Genomic DNA, 16,953 nt, shown 5'->3' on the forward strand with positions numbered 1-16,953 from the left:
AATTTCACCCAATGCTGAGAGAATAAAGCGACTGACATGGTGTGCCATTCTCTAGTTTAGCCACTTTATTCTAAACTATTTTCAAGGGAAATTTTATCCAGGTCTAATTTTTATCTTATGCACTGACTGTAGAATATCATCTCCAAGTAAGAAGAACACCATAGCAAGCACAGTCACTTCTCTGGAAAAGGGCAAGCGGGCTTGAAAGGCCTGTCACGGTCGGTGGGTTACAGTCAAGCAAATGGGCCACCCTTCCTCAGAAGAGCATTATGTACACCCGCATTTGCACTTTGATAGTGAGAATCATGTGTAATGCTTACAGTTTTTTTTTTTAATTTTTTTTTTTTAACACTTATTTATTTTTGAGACAGAGGGAGACAGAGTGTGAACAGGGGAGGGGCAGAGAGAGAGGGAGACACAGAATCTGAAACAGTCTCCAGGCTCTGAGCTGTCAGCACAGAGCCTGACTCGGGGCTCGAACTCACAGACCGTGAGATCATGACCTGAGCCGAAGTCGGACGCTTAACCGACCGAGCCACCCAGGCGCCCCTAATGCTTACAGTTAGGGTGTAATGTTGTGATGTGATGACTGCACAGGTACTAAAATTGTCACCAGAGATCATTACCCCACACAATGATATATGTTTAAAATAATGATTTTTATTATCTCACATACTTAAAATGGCTGCCAAGCCTGTGGGTGAGTGCAAGATGGTTCATTGGGGTAGGGAAAGAAAACACTAGAATCCATACTTTTTTTATAATATAAAGGAGGACTAAATTGATCTTCATTAATTTTGATCATGAATGGACAATTTTGCCCTTTTCGGTTTTTGTGTCAAACAAAATTGTCTTGTGTACCACACATGAATGCACTGAGAAATACTGAACGTTTCATAGGAATCAAAATACACAGCTACTTGATATTATTATTATTATTTATTTAAATATATAAACTTAATCCTGAGGCACGATAAATGCTTTATTGTTTTATTTAAAGTTTATTTATTTTGAGAGAGAGCTAGCACGTGAGGGTCAGTGAGGGACAGAGAGAGAGGAAGAGAGAATCCTAGGCAGGCTCCCTGCTGTTAACAAAGAGCCCAATACAGAGCTTGATCTTATGAATGGTGAGATCATGACCTTAGCGGAAGTCAAGAGTTGGATGTTTAACCAACTCAGCCACCCAGGCGCCCTTGTTTTTTATGGTTAAAAATCAGATCTGGATAACAAGTATTTCATGGCTGGTGTCTTAACAACTCAATATTGATTTTAATAATGTAAATATTTGATTACTTAAGTATTTGATTAATTAATTTTACCGTCAGTTCAAAAGGTTGTTTTAACCTACTGTAATAACCTAGCTTCCTCAAAAGTTAAAATTAAAAATATTGTTTTTAAAAAGAGCTTATTCAAGGATAGCTGCTTCTCCTGTTCAATTGCTGTTTACTTTGTTCTTTCAGAGACCTGCCTTAAAAAACATTTTTTTTTAATGTTTTATTTATTTTTGAGAGAGAGAGAGAGACACACACAGCATGAGCAGGGGAGGGGCAGAGAGAGAGGAAGACACAGAATCTGAAGCAGGCTTCAGGCTCTGAGCTGTCAGCACAGAGCCTGATTCAGCGCTCAAACTCACTAACCTTGAGATCATGACCTGAGTCACCAAGGTGCCCCAGGGACCTGTCTTTTTGTCTGGAATCTTCCACATGTATTGGGTGGAAATGTTTACCTTTACAGTAGAATTATTTGTGGCTTTCAATTTTTATAAATATTTCATTTTGGGGGTACAAATTTCACTGCTGTTGACCAAATTGGCTGGGTTTTTTTTTTGTTTTTTGTTTTTTGTTTTGGATTTTGGTTTTTGGTTTTGGTCGGGGGGGAGGGGGGGGAGTTGTTTGTTTGTTTGTACTCTCTTATCTGCAAAGGGAAATGCAATGCCTTTGTTTCTTCTTACATTGAAGCTGTGTTCCTGTTATTAAATCAAAAGTAATGGTTCTAATAAAAAAAAAAAGCAGCTTTAAAAGAACCTTTTACTAACTAGTTCAAGTGTTATTTAATTAGGAGGGTTAAATATACTTGCCTTTTGTTCTCTGTGGGAGCGATTTAACCTCCAGGAGACAAGCTGTTCTCAAATCTCATAGTATTAAGTTGCCAAATTAACAACCAAAAAAATATTGAATTTAACATTGTTATAAATTCTCATATCTGTAACTCAAGAGTGCGATTAACTCCAGACTTAGTTTCAAAGTTTCCCAATCGGCCTCTTTCGGTAGCTCTTCTCTGATAGTATGTTCTACCCACCTTTTTGGCACACCGTGGCTGCTATTTCCAAGGTATGACTACCTGGGACCTTTCACTCCTGGCCTAAGAACCTTACTTACTTAGCCCCTGGAGTCTCAGAGAGATAAAGTTACATTTTATTATCCAAAGAATCACAGTTATAATTAGAATTTCGTGCCAGTTATGGGGAGAGAGAGTATCAGGTAGGTTAATGGGGGGACATGTTTCAGCCTCGGGGAGGCTTCAAATCATAGCTCATTGGAAATTCTCTCTTTTATAGGCCTAATTCAGAGAAAGAGACTTAATCTAAATATCAAGAGGAAGTTTAGACATTTTTATAGCATACAGATTTTTTTAAGATGTAAAGGATCTTGTGAATTACCTAATCTAATCTCTTTTTCATATGACAAAAACCTGTAATTAAAAGAAGAAAGATTTAAAAATTATCATTGCAATATTTATATAAGACTATGAAATTGTAAGCACATTTATGGAATACAGCTTTGTATGTGAATAAAAGCATTATCCAAAAGAATAGCTGTTATGAACATTTTCAAGGTGAAAGAATAAAGAAAAACAAAAATTTCTCTGGAAATGGAATATGTATTCAAAACTTGCAAATAGATTTTAATCTTGGGTCATAAAAACCTTAAAAAATGTCAGTGAGTGCCCATGACAAGAAAATAAAAAGGAGTCCAAACATCCATTATATGAGAATAAAAATGAGCAAAATCAAATTTTGGTACAAAGAAAGGACAGAACGGAAATAAAGTAATTGGAGTTGTGCACGGAAAAAGTTACCCAAGAGATAGAAACAGATCTAAGTGAAGATAAAAATCAACTACACAGATCTTAATAACTCTTATTGTCAATGAAAGTAGAATCCCAAAAGAGAGAGTGGAAAGTTGAACAATTCATTGGCTGGCAATAGAAGAAAATAAAATGGGAAAACAGCTAGACAGGGACTTAGATGTTATTTTAAAGTTAATGCACTGTGAAAAGGAGCAGAGAAATGAACAGACCCAGCATCGCTGTAATAACCAAAGTTCAGAAAAGTTGGTAAGAAAATTCAATGCCTCTTTTTCATATTCTATACACAGAGGAAACAATCTGCCAAGAAATTTTTATAGTAGGTTTGACACAGAAGACTCTAAAAATCAGATGAATTGGAAAACATCATTAACTAAAAAAAAAGGGAAAATATAATTATGTAGCAGACTCATCTTTTTTGAAAAGTAGAAGAAGAAAAAAATGACAACTTGGGAACACAGTGGGACCATTTATAAATGCTGCTGGGGGCATGGGCAAGGCCTTCTTTTGAAACACATTGTGTTTCTCTTTCTGTAAATGTTTTTCTATATTTTGAGGATCATGGTTTGGTCGGCTCCTTTCTCCATGCCCCCAGTAAGTCTTCCTAACTTTGGATTCCCCAGCTTCCTAAGCATGTGCCCATCCTGTACCACACTCTCAGGAGATCAGTCTACTTCTCTGACCTCCTGCTTTGTTGAGAAAATTGAGAACCCCAGGCTTGAAGTCTCTTTACTACCTTCCATGCCATTATAGACTTACTTATATCCACCCCAGCCTTTCCTGCAGTACTCCACGGTCAGGTGACGGGTGCACTTTCTTTTTAATTTCAGCAGCTCCAAACTCAACCTTTATCCCATTCTTTTTTATGTTCAACAAGGACTTGGTCTGTAGATTGACCAACATGGCCTTAATGTCACCTGCATCTTGACTATGCTTTAGAAAGTCTTCTTCCTGTCTTTAGACTCCTGACTTTTGTTTTCTTTAGAGCATTTGCTTTAGAAAACTTAAAATTGCACATCTTTCTCTGCCCCTTAGAGACACAAATCCTTTTAAAGTTTCTTTCCTGTTTACAACTAGGCATGACCCCACAAGAACCTGAGAGCCATCCCTTTGGGATGTAGTCATCAAGGAAGACAGACCCCATCTCCTAGTTTTATGCGGGGAGGGTAGAAGGCTAATTTGAAAGTGCTCTGCTCCAAGTTGTAAAATTATCTTCTGCCATTGGGATATGAGAACGTTTAATTTTCCTCTGAGTGAAGCCTGTGATATCAGATGGTCTGTGGTGTCCCCCACCCCAGATCTTCGAAAGTTTTCTGTCCTTTTTGTTTTCAGAGTGCAACTCAGACTGAGTTCTGGTTTCTCTTCACCTTTCCAGTAGCCTTGGAAAAAGTCATCCTTGCCTCTTTAACTTTGTGCAGTGCAATTTTTGCCTTCACAAGCTATTTCAACTTTTTCCAACATTTAAAAACTCTTCCTGTTTTCTGGGTTATCTTAATAACATGCTTAGCTGTCCTATAATCCCCAAATATCCCTCTGGTTCTGTAGTTAACTACCTTATTTTTTTTCCTCTGTTATTCAAATTTCTTCAACTTTTTGTGCCCACTCACGTATCCCATTTAATTTTCTCACCTACAATTTACTCCCGAAATTACTGTACCATCGTCATTCCACGGCAACTTTTCTAGCTCGTAAACCCATAAACTACACACTGAAATCTGATAAACACTTCATCAAAGCTTTGTGGTAGTGTCATTGACTACTTCCTCCTTCTTGAAATTCTTTTCTTGGCTTCTGTGACAACATGCTAGTTTACCTTGTCTCTCTTCCTTCCTCCTTACCCACTATTTTCTAACCCCCTTTGTTGGATTCGATTTTTCTGGCCTAATCCTTTCCTTCTTCTCACATGCCACTCTCACTCTTAGAAAGCTCATGTACATCCAATGATGCTAATAGCACAAACACCCTTTCTGACTTCCAAACCCAGATATCCAACCACTTACTGGACATTTCCACTTGATTCTTAAACAGGCTCCTCAGACATAATATACTGTTTGTCTGAACTCACCTTTCTTTCATAATGTGCTTTTCTCTCCTTGTCTCCTATATCTGAGGGTGGCACAAAGATTCATGTGGTCTCCTAAGTCCACACCCTTTCTCTTTTGTGAATATTCTGTGAATATTCTCCAAACCCTTTCTCTTTTGTCCCACACATCTAAATAATCACCAAGTCCTGACTCTATAAACATCTTTAAAAATGAATCCTTTCTTGGGCACCTGGGTGGCTCAGTTGGTTAAGCGGCCAACTTCAGCTCAGGTCATGATCTCACAGTTCATGAGTTTGAGCCCCGTGTTGGGCTCCGTGCTGATAGCTCAGAGCCTGGAGCCTGTTTCAGATTCTGTGTCTCCCTCTCTCTCTGCTCCTCCCCTGCTCACACTCTGTCTCTCTCTCAAGAATAAATGAAGATTAAAAAAAAAATTTTTAAAAACTAATCCCTTTCTTTCTGTCCTCTTAGTTAACACATTCATCTTTTGCAGGATCAGTTGCTAGTAGGAAGTGTTACTGGTTCATGTGGTTTTGCCTCCACCTCCTCCTATCCATCCTCTGCTCTTGTAAGAAAGGGATCTCTCCAACATATGTATCTGATCTTTTTGCTTCTATTGGAATTCAATTGTTCCCTGTCTCTTACAGAGTAAAGAGCAAGTTTTTTAGAAGACATATTGAGCACGTGTGACCTGAATCCAGTTTATTTCCTAAATTATATCAGCCCCATTCTTTTCATTGCAATTCAGCCGTATTGATGTATTTGTTCTTTAAAGTGACTGTTATTCAGAAACCCATGGGGGAGGGGAAGGAAAAAAAAAAAAAGAGGTTAGAGTGGGAGAGATCCAAAGCATAAGAGACCGTTAAAAACTGAGAACAAACTGAGGGTTGATGGGGGGTGGGAGGGAGGGTAGGGTGGGTGATGGGTATTGAGGAGGGCACCTTTTGGGATGAGCACTGGGTGTTGTATGGAAACCAATTTGACAGTAAATTTCATATATTAAAAAAAAATAAAGGAAGAAAGAAAGAAAGAAAGAAAGAAAGAAAGAAAGAAAGAAAGAAAGAAAAAATAAAGTGACTGTTATTAACAGCTCAGTTTATTTTTTCATAAAATTCTTCCCCACTATTTGTTAAGACTCGGCTCAGGTATAATCTCCACTGGGTAGAGTTCATGCCAAGCTACACCCCTCCCCTACTTGATGACTATTTACTCAGTGTCTTACATAAAGAAGACACCAATGAGGTTAAATTAATAAAATTATGGAACATAATAATGCAGTCTACTTTAAAAAATCAATATTTATAGTTTTTAAAATTTTTTTAATGTTTATTTATTTTTGAGAGAGAGATAGAGTGTGATTGGGGGAGGGGCAGAGAGAGGGAGACACAGAATCCGAAACAGGCTTCAGGCTCTGAGCTGTCAGCACCAGAGCCAGACGCGGGGCTCGAACTCACAGACCGCGAGATCATGACCTGAGCCAAAGTTGGAAACTTAACCGACAGAGCCACCCAGGCTCTGTTCTTTTAAAGCACTAAATATTAATTGGGAAAAGCAAAAAAAAAAAAAAAAAAAAAAAAAGAGAATGAATTTTCAGGGTAGTTATAACACAATTTTTTTTTCTAAGTTGAGAAGATATATAATGTAGCAGAATATGGTAAGGATGCTTTTGAAACCCTTCCTATGCTGAGAAATATTTGTGGAATAAGTACATATCAAAGTTTTGTCAGAAAGCACACTATATCTTGTTATTTGCTCAATATTTTAAGATGGTCACACAGTTTCTTCAATTGCAACTAGAGCTAATCTAATGAGAAAATACAGAAGCTTTTTCTCTCCCTCTCTCTTGCTAAAGGGCAGATCAAGGGAGTTCTACTATGTTTTTTTTTTTAAGTACACATTTTAGTTTTTGTGGTAAAACTTTTTCAGATATTCTCACCTTGTACACATTAGCTCATATTTTGGGATCAGTCACGTTTTCTCTGGCAAGAGAATAGATGATGGCGAGATAGTGAGTTTATACTAATTACACCACGTTATGGGTTGACAGATGCTAATTAATTGAAGTAAAAGCTGTGGGTACAGTGATTTATATACAATTCTGTAATGGTGCATGGAAATATACCCTTCAATAACATTTAATAAATATTTACCATGCACCTGGTCTTCTTCTAAGTACTTTGCATGAATTAAGGTACCTAATCCTCAGAACATTCCTTTGATACAGATGTTATTATTCCCTTTTTTTGCAACCAAGGAAATAGAAGAACAGAGTTTTAGACACTTGGTTAAAGTCACACAAGTAGAAGCTGGCAAGTACAAAGTGGCAAGTGGCTTAGTTCAGAACTCATGTTACTGAATTTTAAAAATCTCACTAAATAAAATATAAAGTTCTGGTAACTTTTAAATTATATTTCTCTTTATACTATTCAAATATTAATAATATACTTGATGTAAAAATTCTTTCCAATTTTGGGGACTCAGAGGATCTGTCCTATCTTTATATCATGCGTTTTCTTCCATAATACATATTCCTGTCTTCTGTTTTCAGTATTCTTCCCAATTATTTTTGCTACAGTAGTTCTCAAATGTTGACTTGTGTTAATATTATCATTTATTTAATTACTCTTATATTATTTATTATCTTCGTTCTTCTAAGATCTTTGAAAATATCAACTTATTTAATCTTTATAACACATCTTATTGATATATTTTTTTTAATGATGGGTGAGAAAACAAAGGCAGAGAGGGGTTAAGAAGTGTTTTCAAGGTCATAGAACTGGTAAGTGGTAAAGCTGGGATTTGAATTCTGGCATTCAAATAGATCCAGAGACCATGTTCCCCATTAAGCTACATTTCCAGTGTTTATCAGTGTTTAAAATCAGTCTTTTCCATTGAACATAATCTCCTTGAGCAGTATGAAATCTCTCGTTTATATTTTTGATCTATTGGCATACAGAAGACACATTAAGAGCTTTAATATTTAATTAAATTATTCTCATTTTATACTTGGAAAACTAAGATACAAATGCAAGTTGGAAGGCAGCAGAAAATTAGAATCTGATACTTCAATTGTTGTAAACGTTCTTCCAAAAATCAGGACATCCTGCAACATCCACGAGACAACTCTTTCCAAGCCCTGTGACAAAAGAAATGGATAACCTACCAATGTTCTTTGGGGGCGATGCCTACTTAGAAGTTTAGAAGACTTGCCAAATTTCACACTATTAAGTCATCACTGAGCTGAGACTAGAACAGGGGTATTGATAGAATTGCTAATCCAGTTGCAACAGTTTACCTATGTTGTGGGCTCACCTTGTCCCATACCCTGTGCAAACTCCTTTGTGTTTGCCAAAGAATAATCTCAGCTACTGAGGATGGCCACTCATTTTATTTCCATTTGATATATCTAGGAAACAAAGACTTAGAGAAATTAAACAATGTTAGTTTCACAACCTAATGATTTTTGCTAGCTGATAGGTGAAGGAGCCCAGATTTTAATTCCTTAGGTTTGTCTCTGGAGCCACCTTAGAGGTTGCCAAAAAAATCAGTTTTTACTTTTAATATTAAAATTTTATGTTGGCTTTCCACAATGCAAGCAATGAATCCACAAAAGAATGCATATTGGAAGGAAATGCTAAAGGCAGAAAAAGAAATGGCTTTGATATTTGCTGAGGCCACATTTTGTAAAATTTGTCCATGGAAATTTAGGTTGTTACGTCTTGATGTTCACCACAGCAACTAATGAACATTTTTACTAGGGTAGAAAGAAGTTAGAAGGTAAAGAGGTTAGCATGTAATTTGTAGCTGTCGAAGAAACAGTATAGCCAATGATTAGAACCTTTCTTTCTTCTTTCTTTCTTTCTTCTTTATTTCTTTCTTTGTCTGAAGACATGCCTCAAGATACAAGAAAATGAAGGAAAATAGTATAACAAGGTCAGGGGTAACAGATGTATCCTTGTTGCTGTCATGGAGAGAGAATGACAAGTGAATACCTGGCAAGAAGCCCAGAAACCCAAGGTTGACACTCCTAACATTATTTCATAGCAAGCCTAAAACCAGGACATGAATGAGAGGCCTCCACCAGGTAAGAGGAAGAGGCAGACCACACAGTGAGAATGGCCAAAAGTGGTTCCGTGATCTCTTATATTGCAGCAGGGTGACAAATGTGAAATGGTGACAAGAAAGGACACAAGGAAAATCAAAAGCTTCTATTTGGTACATTGAGCTTTAGGGCCATGAGGATTTTATCCTTCTTATTATTTAATCTTTCCCCCATCCCCCAAACCTTCTTGGTCTTCTTGGATCGTATTCCTCACTCTTTTCTCATGATTTCAAAATTTCTGTCTTTCTCTACAGCCAAGATTAGACACTATCTGAAAACAAATGACATTTTCATGGCTTCCCTGTTCAACTTTTTCATATTTGGCTGGCAGCTCCTCCTCTCTTCCCTCTGCCCCTCCCCCCCCCCCCCCGGGGCAGTTGTTTATGCTTGGATGAACTATTTTATCTAAACATATCTATTTTGAGCTTCATTTCTTTTTACTCAAGCTCTCTGTTATTTGAGAGTGGATGTTAATGAATTGGTATATTATGCCTTGTGGGCAACCCATCTGCATTTTAACTGGTGCTTTTTGAATGCTTGATTCCATAGAAGAAAACTGTAATACTAACATTACAAGGAAAGAGACTTTTAGGGAACATCTTCTCCTCAAACCATGTCATTCTGGTGGTGTTTGCTCAACTCTGCTCCCCAAAAGTACTCCCTGCCTCTAGTACTAAACCTAGTACTTCAGGGGCTCATTTATTGACGCTCCCAAATGTTCACTTAGCAGGTGCAGTGTTCTTTAACTACTATGTGTCAGGTACCAAGCTTGGCATCGGTGTAGCAAATATGAAAAAGACAATCCCTGTACTCAGGCAGGTCAAGGGGAATAGCGGAGACTAATTCATAATTACAAAGGCTATTGCAATATGATGACAGAGATGACCATAGATTTCAGGGGCTTAAAAAAAAGGCACCCAGCACAGGCGACAGTGGCATAGGGAGCAGCAGAAAAATGACGGAGGACTCCTGGGTGACCTGCTGTCTGATTTGCACAAGTATCAATTTGTATTGATGTCTTCAAGTACAAGTTAACACAAAAATAAGTAAGAGAAAGGAAAGGAGGCAAGAAAGGGAAAGGGAATATTAGAGGCAGGAAATAGCATTGATAAGAAAAATCAAGGTGTGTGTGGAGCTGTTGGCAATTCCATGTAAATAGAACGGCCAGAGTGAATATGTGAGGGGTAACAGACAAAGCTGGAGAGGTAATTATCGGCCAGGAAGATCAAACTTCTCTGAAGAGAACTTTCCTTGATTTTTGTCCATGTTCAAATTTCTTAAATTCGAAAGACACACTTCAACATAGAATAATGGATCTTCAAGGTATATGTGAAGCAATTCTTGTATTGATGGCCATGGCATAACCTCTATAAATTACCTTCTTTCTTCTCTTTGAAATTCTCCACCATTTTAATCTTCTCCTTTTATTTACTCTCAGAGATGCTGACCTTCAGGAATGAAGAGTGTCTTGGGATTTGAGGATTTAAATGTTGTGTTGAAGTGCCCCCCCATCTGAATCAGGGCTACGCCTAACCATGTAGCCCTTTAGACCCTATTTTTAAAACTGCATATGGCTATGAACTTGCATATGCCATATTTAGAGAGCATGAAAATTATTACCTTAACCCATTTTCCTTTCTCCCAAAGATGCCAACGAATAAGTCACCAGAGAGACTGTGAGGTGAAGGGAATCAGGCTCTCAGATGGGTTTCTCAAGTCACCAGCTTTTAGTTCACCTAACTCAGGTGTCAAATGTGGCATCTGTCTTTAAGCGATCTCTTATAGGCATATATCATGAAACTAACAGCAGTATGGTCTTGAGCAAGGCAGTTAAGCTCTGGAGATTTCAGGATATTCTTTAATAAAATGAAACAAATGTTAAATATAAATAAAATAGTGCACTACCCTCTCCCAAAACTCCAGGAGCATATTTGAAGACCTGTGATGGATTTTTTTTTCCAAATTTAAAATTTCTTTGTGAGTCAAGTGTTTTAAAATATTCAATATTTTTTTAACATTCATACATGCACATTTTGTATTGTAGTTCTAATTCACCTGAGCAAGCTTAAAGTACACTATTAAAATTATGTTTTTTTAATGAACTGTGCTTTAAATCTTGTTACAATATTAGTTTAACTGCATTTAAAAATATTAATTTAGTTGTCACACTTAGAGGAATATGTACTCACAATATTTTTTTCCATTTTTTAAGTCTTAGTACTTTAGAAATGCTGAATTAAAATTAAAGGGAAAGAAATCTAAATCCTTCATTGATTTGACCTAAGAAGACTCCCAAAGATTTGCCTTAACATATACCAGAAAAGCATCTCATATTTTTCATACAGAAACTAATCAGGAAAAGATTCAGTTACATGGAGTCTTATATGAACTTTGAAAATGCTGAAAAATTGATTTTTGCTTTTGAACACCAATGTCCTTGAAAAAAATAATTTCCATTTTTTGTTTATCTTTTCACATGAAATAACAATTTTAGACATTTTCCTGGTCCCTCCTGTTCATTTTGGCAAAGAATGGAACTTAAGGTCATCCTCATAAATTTCCTCAGGGACCTAACATATATAATCACTGTCAAGGTATTTTGATAGATGACAGTTTGGAAAGATTAAGTGATTCATCTAATGTGACACAATGAAGTCCCTATGCAGAGCTGAGAATGGAATTCAGATCACTGGGGTAATCATTAAGAAATCTCTATCTTTTATTTCAAAATGGAATTTCATTTCCCCAGAGAATTAAAACATGGATTATAAGCCATCTGTTGAATATAGGTTGTTTGGTTGATACTGGGATCCACCTCCTAGATTTTTCTAATAGAATATGAACACTCATTCTTTATTTTTAGTCAAATCAAACACAGTAATATTCATTATAATGTTTTCTTAATACGATAGACATTCATTGCTGACTAAATGCTATCTAGGTAGTAAGAAACCTTTCTCCCGAAGACATGGTTTCAGGCTCCACCTCCCTGCAGCCTCTGCCTCTGTCCATCTTATCAATTTCTGTTAATGCCTGCTGTAGTATATTTAACTATTCCCAAGACCTTGGCCCTTGGATCTTCAGAATGGTATCCTCTTTACCTCTGCCTCTTCAGCTCTTGCTTAGCTCCGGACATATCCTTAATGCCAAATAAAAGTATGTTGAAAATCTAGAAAATCTGGGAAGACAATGAAACAATAAAGCATTTCACTAAGTATATAACTGAAATAACCAAATTTAACATTTTGTTTAATTTCAGACATTTAAGGTTTTTTTAATTCTAATACATGAAAATATGTTATTTTGTCATCTAGCCATAGTACCGACTTTGCTATCTTTATATGTATGTCTATAGAATTATGAAGTAAAATACAACCAGATTCCAACAAAAATGTGTCAACCCTTTCAATTAAAAATTAACAATTTAAGGGGCACCTGGGTGGCTCAGTTGGTTAAGCATCGGACTCTTGACTTGAACGCAGGTTATGAACTCATGGTTTGTGAGATCAAGCCTCTCATTGGGCTCCGTGCTGTTAGCCCGCTTGAGAATCTCTCTCTTCTTCTCTCTCGCTTGCACTCTTTCTCTCTCAAAATAAGTAAATCAACTTAAAAATAAATAAAAATAAAAATTAACAATTTATTATAAACAATTATTTCTCTGTATAAATTTTAAATGGTAATGGCTACACAGATTTAGTTGAATGCAGTTTATTTAAGTAATTTAATAGTTTGAAATTAGGTTTTCCAGATCTTTAACATTATAAACTAATGGTGATGAACATGGACATGAATAAATTGCCTTTTTCAGGACTATTGGCATGTAGCTGGTACTTAATACATTTGTTGAATGCATTAATGAGTGATAAAAAGTAGTAATTCTTACCTTTTTTGTTTTAGAAAACAATGAACTGGGATCATATTGAAACTACTTAATAAACATGTCTGAAAAGCTCTTGAGAATATTTTTAATTTGATTTCTATGGCAAAGTATTTGTCAAATTTCACAGGAACCAGGGAAACAACAAAAAAAAGGTTATTTGCAATTTCTTTGATTATATGTTCTTTGTTTTATCAAAAAGCAAAAAAGAGACTATATATTTTATAGATAGATTTCTAGGTAGTCTCTATGCTAGTTTTTTTTTTTTAATTTTTAATGTTTATTTATTTTTGAGACAAACAGAGCATGAGCGGGGGAGGGGCAGAGAGAGAGGGAGACACAGAATCTGAAGCAGGCTCCAGGCTCTGAGCTGTCAGCACAGAGCCCGATGCGGGGCTCAAACTCACAGACCGTGGGATCATGACCTGAGCCGAAGTTGGACGCTAAACTGACTGAGCCACCCAGGTGCCCTGGTCTCTATGCTAGTTGTAATGATGTAGCAAAAGAAGAGTTAAAGGTATAGGGTGACTTTCCTAAGTGTAACCTGGAAGATTTCTTTTTAAATTATTTTTTAATTTTCTTTTTCTGCTGGATTAGTTAGCAGGTAGTGGAAAAATTTTCTCGACATTCATAATTCTAACCTCTAAGTTGAGAATAGGGACCTTCCCTGGTCAATTTAATGTCTTGGGTTAGTGTTTAAAGCACTTAATTGGTTAATTATTCAAATACAGTTTTATTTATTACGTGCCAAATGACTAGGTGTTGTGCTTGTCTAGAACTGCTCATTTACTCATTCGAACATATTTAAGGAACTCCCACAATGTGTCAGGCCCTCACCTCTGCCTGCTGATTTCATAACTGTCTCCGGAAAAACTTACATAGTGTTAATGCTATATTTTAATTGGGGAAAAGAGACATAAAATGAGTATGCTTGATAGTAATTTTACATTAAATCGAAATTAATATCACAATTCATGTTAATCCTGTCAGTATTGTATCCACCATAAGTGTTGCCTCTTTTTTAGTTTTTCTTTTATTTATTTAAAAAAATTTTTTTTTTAACGTTTATTTATTTTTGAGACAGAGAGAGACAGAGCATGAATGGGGGAGGGTCAGAGAGAGGGAGACACAGAATTGAAACAGGCTCCGGGCTCTGAGCTTCAGCACAGGGGCCCGATGCGGGGCTCGAACTCACGGACCGCGAGATCGTGACCTGAGCCGAAGTCGGCGCTCAACCGACTGAGCCACCCAGGCACCCCATCTTTTTTATTTTTTCAAAACAAATTTTCATTCAGGTATTCATAGAGTATGAGGAGAAATTGTCACTACGGGAGCAGCCAAGCGGTCAGCACTGTGCACAGACAGCACGATCCTTTGGGAAGACCAGTTACAGGAACAAACCATCCTACTTTAACATGGCTTACTCTACCCCAACTGTTTGTTACCTGTCTATCTGATATTTAAAAACAAAACGAAATAAAACAAATCAGAAAACATGCAAGTAAGTACTCTGGGTCTTTCTGTACATGGTATTACTTGGGTTTTTTTAAAGTGTTTTTGCCTCAAAGGGAATTTCCATAGATTTTAGTGGTTTTCCAGTAAATGATGACATTTTTGAAAGATACTGGACATCTCAGTAGAGTTGCAGATGAAATGGGAGTGACCACCTTTCGTATAATGATGCACACACAAGAAAGAGGACTCTAACCTTCAAAGATAAAAGCTGAGAGTTGAGATAATTGAAGTCTAAAACATTTTCAAGGATGCGTATACTGTAACTTCAGATTTCTTTATTTGATGTCTAATTACCAGAGTAAGGGTCACCTTTCACACTTGAAAGGGATTATAAACATATGAAAGTCTTTTCCCAGAAAGGTGATGTTGAAAATAGACATACAAGAAGAATTGAGATAAATTAATTGATGGCGGGTGTGCGTCGAGCTGTCAAAGAAAGTTAGAGATCTTGAGTGTAACATTTTGAGAAACCACTTACTGGAATGCTTAAATGATTGATCTGCTCCAGCGTGACATTTTTCTCATATTTTTACACTTTTACTGGTAATAGAGACGTTTAATGTTTCTTGTCAATTTGTTCCAATAATTGTGGGGCTGCAAATTATTCATTTCATTGTCAGAAAGTCATAACCCTAGTTTTTTCCTCCTAAATCCTAAGGCAGCCCTTCAAGGAGCCCAAAGACCCTGCATGGAGTAGCTGCAAGGGCCTCTTTCTTGGATTAATGTGGGGGAGGTAACCTCTGCCCTGAGCCATTAGCTTTTTGAAGGGAGTTGACACGTCCTCCTCTTTGGATAAAGAGTGTGAACAGATTTTTTTTTTTCAGAAGATGCTCCAAGCACACTGATCTGTGCCTTATTCGGAGTGTTTTCTGTTTTCCCTCCATCTTTACTCTTTGTCCAGCCCTTTGACTTTTATATTTTAGATGCTCATAGACATAAGATTTATGCCACAACATTTTTTGTGTGTATTATTTCTACTCTTGGTAATAATGTTCTTTATATGCATATATGTATGCACATGTCACTGTGGTAACATTCTTTAATGGAGAACCTGTCTTGACTGACTAAATGAGTTTATCTCTGTGTACCTTTCTTTCCATCCATATTGCAAATTCCTCCATGGAGGAAAATCTCTTATAGGTCTAGCACTCTCTTATAGGAATAGTTCCTGAAGGGATATTGAACTCATCAAGAAAGTGAAATACAGATTTTGTTATGTCTCACTTCTGTGACTTTCACCAGACCACACATGATTTTTGTGTTTGAGCTTTAACATCTTTATAATTACATTGTAAATTATGTGGTTTCCAAAATCCCTTTCTCCCCCTAAAATTTTATGACACTGTTACTCTAAGGAAATTCCAAATTATACATATTACATTGTGATCAGGAAGGAAAACTCTAGGAGAAGGAAAGTTGGTGGGTAGAAATGGAGGTAAATTAATGAAAATGTGTTATTGCATAATATAAAATCAATATACCTTTAAAAGACTTTCATGCTCATGTTATTGCCCAAGAAGGGGGAATTGGAAAACTTTTTGTGGGACAGGATCTTGAAATCTTTGATAAGAAAAAAAAAAGTTTTCTGTCTCACAAGATCAATACATTCAGATGGAATTTTCTTCTTCAGTATGATTTTGCCATTGGCTGTAGCTATATTAATGAATTAGACATTGCTTATGTATTTATTGATTAATTTAACCTAGAGATGGTTGTGGGGTCCATTTTTCTTTCACTCCAAAACTCACAGATGACAACCAATATTGAAGGTCAAAGTGTAAGCACTTATCATGTGACAAATGTAGACTGAGTCATAAGAGAGACCTGGTATAGTGAGAGGAAAGTAGACCGGAAAGGGAAGGCCCAGGTCATACCAGGTCATATCCACGTTCTATCAGATAATGGCTGCATTATCTTTGGAAAGCTAAGTAACAGTCTGGGCTTCTGTCTTCTTGTCTGTTAAATGATGATAAAAATGTCTATTTCATAGTGTTATTCTGAGAAGCAAATGCTACATCAAAAAAGCTTAGCCAAGTGCTTATCATGTGGCAAATACATAGTAATTAGTGGTTTAAAAACAAATTAAGAAAGGAATCAAGTTTTTAATACAACGAATATTCAAAAGCAATGTCTCAATTCAGTTATGATTGGATTTTTGTATTTACTTTTTCTTGTATTTGTTGTCATCTGTATAATGGTGGCATCTTTCTTTTCATAAAGTGAGGGACTAACGCAGTCGGAAGGAATCTTCAGTGATGCTGCCCATGTTTCTGTGAAATGGAGGAAACTTTGAACTCAGCTTCAATGTGGAGGTTATGCTCCATCAAAAT

The sequence above is a fragment of the Panthera pardus genome, unplaced genomic scaffold (genome assembly GCF_024362965.1).
Source record: "Panthera pardus isolate Hobbes unplaced genomic scaffold, ASM2436296v1 HiC_scaffold_21, whole genome shotgun sequence".
NCBI classification, from domain to species: Eukaryota; Metazoa; Chordata; class Mammalia; order Carnivora; family Felidae; genus Panthera; species Panthera pardus.